We start from the raw sequence: 8,188 nt of genomic DNA, 5'->3' as shown, positions 1-8,188 counted from the left end.
CTGAAGTAGCTGAGCAGCTATGATACGGGAGTAGATAGGATGCAATCCTGGGGAAAACCCACGATAGTCTGAGCTATCCTCTGACCTTTTAATCCAACTCTAGGTCCCAATCCTGCTGGGAGATGTAACCTCATTCACTCAAGGCCCCTGCATCGACCCTGGGTGAATTCTCCTCATTCACTCAAGGCCCCTGCATCGACCCTGGGTAAATTCTCCTCATTCACTCAAGGCCCCTGCATCGACCCTGGGCGAATTCTGTCTCTGTGTTCCTGAGCTCATCCCTCTATTTCCTTGGCCAGCTCCTGTGTCTTGTGTTCACTAGAGGTCTCTAAAAATCTATTTCTGATCTCTGTCATGCTTCTGTATGCCCCAATTCACCCAGGAGGCTTCTGGGAACAAGAACCAGAAAAGAGGAAAGTCAGGGAGTAAACCAGGATTTATTAAATGCCATCACAGGGAAATGAAAATTAAACACGATCATGTTTAATTCTCATTATCACTCTAAAATTAGTTTTATTGTGCTTACTAAATAGTTCAAAAACTGGAACTTGCCCACGGCCAATTTCAAGGAAGAAATAAAAGATAAAATTTAATGGGAGACATAGGGAATCCAGGAGACAGGAAGAATTTCGAGACAGGAAGTGCTGGGAGACAGAAGTATAGGGAGGCAGGAAGTGACTTGGGAGAGAGAAAGGGATGGAAAAGAGGGGTGTGCACCCCTGCAATCTCAGCACCCCAGAGACCAACACAGGAGGAGAAAGACTTGAGACCTGCTAAGCTCTGTAAGAAGACCCTGTCTGGAGGGATACTCTCCTGTGTACTCTGTGGAAGCCTCACCAGTCAATAAGAAGCTGATGGCCAAGAAGCTGAGACAGGATTGGAAGGTGGAACATCTGGCAGAGGGAGAGGAACTCTGGGAAAGAGTCAGGGGAGTGAAGATTCCACTTGGACTTGGAGGAAGTTGAACGTATGAAACTGAGGAGAGGTAACTAGCTTTACGGCAGGCATAGAATAGTATAAATGGGTTAAATAAATTACAAGATAGCATAAATAAGCCTAGCTTATGGACAAGGCATTTAGTCATAAATAATAAGCCCCCAAGTCATTATTCAGGAACTGGGGCATGGGTAGAAAAGCCTGTGGACACAAATGGCACTCCATATTAGGTGTCAGCTATAAAAGTATCTTTTATTTATTTGATGCAATTGTCATCTCTGAGGTTTACTGCCTCAGTCTGCTAATCTTGCCCTAGTCCTGGAAACCTCTGTATAATCTAATCTACGCATCTGAGACTTACAGCTGAATGTGCGCACCCTTTCTAGTTCTTTCTGAGCTTTGACTGGTTCAACTCAGCTGTTATGGTTCAAACTCCTCTCAAAGCTGACTGATTCAATCTTCTCTCTCTCTCTCTCTCTCTCTCTCTCTCTCTCTCTCTCTCTCTCCCCTTCCTCCCTCCCTCCCTCCCTCCCTCCCTCTCTCTCTCTCTCTCTCCTAAGTTATTCTGTTTGGTCTCATACTAACTTTGGCAAAGATTTGTTCTAACCTTCTGCCTCCTTCCGATTCCTTGATTTCACCTGTGTCTAGCTTGTTCTCTCTCTGCAACCTGTCTCTATGCAACTGTCCCACTAAAACTGTCCCCTCCCTTCCTCTCTGCACTTTCCCCTCAAGTAGCTTCCCTTCCTTCTCTCTCCTCTTGAGAGTTGGGTGTATTCTGTTCTGTCAAATCTTTCTCTGATTCACCACTTTGTCTGCTACTCAATTAGACATCACTTTCAAACATGGGTGCTTCCTTCTACAAACTAACATTACCTTCATAGTTTGGGATTAAAGGTGTGTCCTTAAGTCTGTATTCCAGCCAGAGGAATTAAAGGTGTATGCTAAGGCTGAGCCACACCACAACTAGAAACAGGTTTTTCCAGTAAATAACACAATCTTAGGGTTCACAGTGTGATTAAATAACCTGCAATGTAGCTTCTCTCAGCCTCTGACTGAATTAATCTGCTTGGACCCTGTACTGGTTAGTTTTGGGTGTCAACTTGACACAGCTGGAGTTATCACAGAGAAAAAAGCTTCAGTTGGGGAGATTCCTCCATGAGATCCAGCTCTAAGGCATTTTCTCAATTAGTGATCAAGGGGGAAAGGCCCCTTGTGGGTGGGACCATCTCTGGGCTGGTAGTCTTGGGTTCTATAAGAGAGCAGGCTGAGCAAGCCAGGGGAAGCAAGCCAGTAAAGAACATCCCTCCATGGCTTCTGCATCAGCTCCTGCTCCCTGACCTGCTTGAGTTCCAGTCCTGACTTCCTTTGGTGATGAACAGCAGTGTGGAAATGTAAGCTGAATAAACCCTTTCCTCCCTAACTTGCTTCTTGGTCATGATGTTTGTGCAGGAATAGAACTCCTGATTAAGACAGCCCCATACTAACTTTGGCAATCTGTTCTGATCTTCTGGATCCTTTTCATTCTCTGGCTCATTCTGTCTTCACCTGTGTCTAGTTTGTTCTCTCTCTGACACCTGTCTCTGTACAACTGTCCCAGTAAAACTGTCTCCTTTCTTTCTCTGCACTACCCCTTAGGTAGCTTCCCTTACCTCTCTTCTCTTGACAGTTGGGCGTATCCTATTCTGTCAGATCTTTCTCTGATTCATCACTTTGTCTGCCACTCAATTAGACATCACTTTCAAACAGGGGTGTTTCCTTCTACAAACTAACTTTACCTCCATTGTTTTAGATTAAAGGGGTGTAAAAGGGCGTGTCTGCATTCCAGCCAGATCACACAGACATAGAAGTCCTTTGGATGTTATCCTAGCAGCCAAGTTGCTAGATTAAAATTCATCTATATCTGTCTCTAAAATACAGGATATAATAAGAAATTATGTGAGACAGGAAGTGATGGAGGAAGAAAAGTGAGTGAGGTCAAATTAGCCTGATTTTGCAACATATACATCTACCATCAACCTTTGCTTCCTGGGATGGGGAGTCCCTATCAGCTGCTGTCTTAGTCAGGGTTTCTATTCCTGCACAAACATCATGACCAAGAAGCAAGTTGGGGAGGAAAGGGTTTATTCAGCTTCATTTTCCACATTGCTGTTAATCACCAAAGGATGTCAGGACTGGAACTCAAGCAGGTCAGAAAGCAGGAGATGAAGCAGAAGCCATGGAGGGATGTTCTTTACTGGCTTGCTTCCCCTGGCTTGCTCAGCCTGCTCTCTTATAGAACCCAAGACTACCAGCCCAGAGATGGTCCCACCCACAAGGGGCCTTTCCCCCTTGATCACTAATTAAGAAAATGCCTTACAGTTGGATCTCATGGAGGCATTTCCTCAACTGAAGCTCCTTTCTCTGTGATAACTCCAACTGTGTCAAGTTAACACAAAACTAGCCAGTACAGCTGCCATTTAAACAGTCAAGAGTGAGGGCCAACATCTGGGTAAAGCCCCTGGAGTCACATTCTGACACTACTGATCCCTGAGTCCACTACACTCTCGTGCATCCGTTTCTCCCCCTGTGAAAGTAAAATATTAACAGATGACCTCACTGGGACGTATGTGGAAGGTCCCAGTCCTGTGCCTGAGCAGTCAGGTGACAAGTGCTGGGAGTTTCCTCCTTACTAAGTCAGGACTTTTCCAGCATTGCTCTGCAGCAGAACATGCCTTAGCTCCTCTCAGCATTGGACATTGGTTTTTAGCATGAATACCCTTAGATAAACTGCAGTTAGAGCAGCAACTGCATCAAACTGACCCAAATTGATTGGGTGTGAGGATTTTTCATTAGAAGAAAATTAAGGAAATAAGTCTTCCAATATCTCAATTAAAACGATGGGAAACTGCAAAATCAGAGCTGTTGGTTTACTCTGAGGAGGCAGTGTGCTAGGGACCTTTTAAAAAGACTAAAGCACCGCTGCAGATGGCCCCTGCCTCCCCGGTGGTTCTGTCCTAGACACAATTTCTTTCCTGGACTTGACCACAGAACTGGACAAACTGCAGCGGTGGCCAGAATCTTCCCAAGATGCTAAAACACCCTCCTTGTCCACAAGTCCTCAAAGAGCCAAAGGCCCCGAGAGACGGGATAAAGCTAGCCTTCCTCCCCTTCATTATCATTGTCTGCACCGGCACTAATGTTGCTCTGCCATCAGCTCCCCAGGGTGCAGACACACAGTTTGTTCTGTGAACTGGTGTTCCTTTGGCCTGGAAAACAGTACCTAGCTCTGGCAGACTAACACCACAAGTGCCCCACACTTACTGCTATTGCCACCCGTGGGCTCACATATTCGAACACTTGGTCCTCCGCCAGTGCGGTGCTGTTTCAGAAGGTACCTTTACACAGAGATAGCCTACTTCCAGTTCTATCTCTCTCTGCTTCCTGGTGAGCTGTGGTGTGAATGAGCCACAAGCTCCCACCATGTGGATTGACCCTTTGTCCTCCTACCATAGAGATTGTACTCTTCAAACCACGACCCAACATAAATCCTTCCTCCCTGATGTTGCAGTTATCAGATATTTGGTCACAGTGACACCCAGCTACCATCTCCACCCCTAGTCCTCTACCACATGACTTGGGGTTCCTCTCACAAAGGAGGTGATTCTTCTTCCTCGTCTCCCTAAAACCTGGCTAAGTGACTTGCTGTGTCCAAGAGAAGACAGCAGGAATCGTGAAGTGCCTGGTCATCATGCGCCTTTGTAAGGTTCTACCTCCCTCACTGTCCACACACCTGGGACAAAATGTCTGATCCAGAACAAGTATAGGAGAGATGAGTACAGGTGTAGGCTTTCCCCAGCCATTCCCATTGCGGCCAGCCAAGATCAGTCAACTTCTAGCCAGCACTAGGTACCAAGGGAGCCTAGTTGAGCCAGTGGGACCTCCAGCTGATCTACAGGATAACTTGATGTTTGTTCTCTACCACCAAAGCAAAAACAGCTGATAGCACCAGGAAGAAAGTCCCTGATGGACTGATAGCTCCATATAAATTGACAGAATCCATCTATTATCTATGTACTAAATACTAGACAGCTGGTTTAATGATTTACAGCCATTACAGAGCCTACCTCAATATAAATATTGATATTTCATCCATTGTAAAATTTGATTTACTCTTTATGATTTTTTAAAAGTTGTCTTAATGTATTATTTATTTCAAGTAGCAATGGTGGGGTGGTATTTTTTTTTTAACATCCTATTAAACTTCATAGCAGTCACTCACCTTACCCTATTCCCAGCCCTGATTAACACATTTATTCCTTATAAAAAAATAATTTCATGGGGAAAAAGAGCATAAGTTCCAAATGAAACTGGTAGAACTTGAGCAACCAAATAAATAATATACTATAGGATTGTAACTATGGGCATAAAAACTTATGCTCCATATTGATGTGAATAAATGATTGAATAAACGAATGTGTGGGAATACAGAAATATCCAGTGCAGAAGTATTCCAAATAATTTATGTACTGCCCTCCTCCACCAAGAGAGAGATGCAAAATATCACATTTGAAGTAAGCACTACACACTGAGTCCCTCCTCAGCACCAGAATAAGATATGAAGTGAGGTATGCAAATGACAGCCTGGCAGAGACCCCTGGAAAGCGTGTCCTTAGCCAGACAAAGTTGACATCTTGAGTGGAGCCATGTTGTCAGCTGCTCCTTACCTGTGCTGGGAAAGAGGTTTACATCCACTTTCTGCATCCTCCCAAAATCTGGTGTCAGGAGAGCATTCTACAGGATGCAGATCCATCTTCCTCAGCAGGGTCAAGGTTACTACACACGAGGCAGGTCTGAGTGGCCTAGGGGGACAGGAGGACTGGGTGTTGTGTAACCTTAGGGAGGACCCTACAACAGGAAGTGGTGTGAGGTAGGAACCCTAATAGAGTGCCAGCTTTCATTAATAGCCATGCATCAAAACGGGTCCATTAACTTTGACAAATGTACCTTGGTAATGGAGGATGTTAGCCAGAGGAGGGATGGGAACAGGGATGTGGGAACTCACTGGATCATCTTAGCACCTTCTCTGAAAATCTAAAACTACTGAAAATAAATGCTTAATTTTTTTTTAACAAATTGAATATGGCTTAAGAAGATGAAAAAAATTGTCCAAGGTCACAGAGCTTGTAAGTGACATGGTCAGGATAATCATCTGAGGCTGTGTTTAAACCAACAGCATAGAGCTCACCTGCACAGGCTAGGATGCTGTGAGCTCACCTGCACAGGCTGGGGTGCTGTGAGCTAGCCTGCACATGCTGGGATGCTATGAGCTCACCTGCACATGCTGGGATGCTATGAGCTCACCTGCACAGGCTGGGGTGCTGTGTGAGTTAGCCTGCACAGGCTGGGATGCTGTGAGCTCACCTGCACAGGCTGGGGTGCTGTGTGAGTTAGCCTGCACAGGCTGGGATGCTGTGAGCTCACCTGCACAGGCTGGGGTGCTGTGTGAGCTAGCCTGTACAGGCTGGGATGCTGTGAGCTCACCTGCACAGGCTGGGGTGCTGTGTGAGCTAGCCTGTACAGGCTGGAATGCTGTGAGCTCACCTGCACAGGCTGGGGTGCTGTGTGAATTAGCCTGTACAGGCTGGGATGCTGTGAGCTCACCTGCACAGGCTCAGGTGCTGTGTGAGTTAGCCTGTACAGGCTGGGATGCTGTGAGCTCACCTGCACAGGCTAGGATGCTGTGAGCTATCCTGCACAGGCTGGGATGCTGTGAGCTCACCTGCACAGGTTGGGGTGCTGTGTGAGCTAGCCTGCACATGCTGGGATGCTATGAGCTAGCCTGCACAGGCTAGGGTGCTGTGTGAGGTAGCCTGTATAAGCTGGGATGCTGTGAGCTAGCCTGCACAGGCTGGGATGCTGTGAGCTAGCCTGCACAGGCTGGGGTGCTGTGAGCCAGCCTGCACATGCTGGGATGCTATGAGCTAGCCTGCACAGGCTGGAATGCTGTGAGCTAGCCTGCACAGGCTGGGGTGCTATGAGCTAGCCTGCACATGCTGGGATGCTATGAGCTCACCTGCACATGCTGGGATGCTGTGAGCTAGCCTGCACAGGCTGGGGTGCTTTTCTACCACAAGCAAGAAGAGATAGAAAGAGGAAAGAGAAGAAGAAGATAAGAATAAAGAGGAAGAAAAGAATGAAAAAGAGGAGGAAGGGTAAAAGGAAAGAAAGGAGGCAAACAAGGAAGTGGAAGAGAAAAAAGAAATGGGAAAGAAGGGAAAGAAGAAAAGAGGAAGAGTAAAGGGAGGAAGAGGAAAAGAAGATGGAAGGGAAGAGGAGGAGGCAGAGAAATGAACTTCCAAGTTCTTGGACAGTAACTCCAGAAAGCAGAGAACCTCTCCGTGTTGGGTGGAGCCAGCCTCACAAATGCCTTCTGCCTCCACTCCTCCTGATGCATATTCAGGAGCTCTCAACCACACCACGGGCTCCTTCCTCCTCCAGCTGTGCTCACCCCATGCAGACTCCCATGGAATCAATAGCTCGCATCCATCATTTTATCCCCACCACTTAGCAGAAGCAAAAACCACTTTGCCAAAGTACCCTCCACTGGACAAGACATATCATCCCATCTCCGCTGCTCACATCCATCTTCCCTGCAATTGTTTAAGTGGTTTGGGGTCCTTTGAAATCGGAGATTTATTCCTCCTTCCCTCACGTTTTATTAGGGGAGGTTTATCATCAATATGAAACTTTAATACCTCCAAAGCCGCGGATTAATAGCCTCATAAACCTTAATACCTGTGCTTTATGCTCTTCATGGTGTGCTTGGCACAGGTGGAGGGGGGGGATGAGTCCGTTCCGTTTTCCTCTGTCCCCCACCCTACAGGTCTGGCACTCTGGGGGACACAGATTCACCTTGATAAGGCATCACAAGGTGGATGGGAGGTTGAAGGCTGGAATTAGAGCCTGGGGTTTCAGGTCCTGCTTGCTGTCTTGGTGTTTTAGTTGTGCAGTTCCAGGCTGGCTGCTTTACCTCCCTGGTCCTCAGCTACTTCTGGAGATAAAGGCTAGAGAGACGGCTCGGTGGTTAGAGTATTCACTGTGAAAACATGAGACTGTAGCTTATAGAGAACCCATGTAAGTCCATGTTAGCACTGACTCTAATTCTAGCTTCAGAATGCAGAGAGAGGAGATCCGCAAAGCAAGCTGGCCAGAGAGACTAGCCACATCTGGCTAGAACCTGCTCCAGTGAACAAAGTAGAAAGAGAGGTTGCGG

General features: G+C 46.7%; 1 long non-coding RNA gene across 1 annotated transcript; it reads right to left on the bottom strand.

Annotated features, from left to right (window-relative positions):
- Positions 1–6,033: 6,033 nt before the first annotated feature.
- Positions 6,034–7,123, bottom strand: Gm41416. The gene is made up of 2 exons (XR_875873.1): positions 6,337–7,123; positions 6,034–6,276 (listed from the first exon to the last, which is right to left on the bottom strand). It is a non-coding gene; the product is annotated as a predicted gene, 41416 (long non-coding RNA).
- Positions 7,124–8,188: the final 1,065 nt, after the last annotated feature.

The sequence above is a fragment of the Mus musculus genome, chromosome 16, assembly GCF_000001635.26.
Source record: "Mus musculus strain C57BL/6J chromosome 16, GRCm38.p6 C57BL/6J".
Lineage (NCBI taxonomy): Eukaryota > Metazoa > Chordata > Mammalia > Rodentia > Muridae > Mus > Mus musculus.
This window is presented reverse-complemented; position numbering and strand designations above follow the sequence as displayed.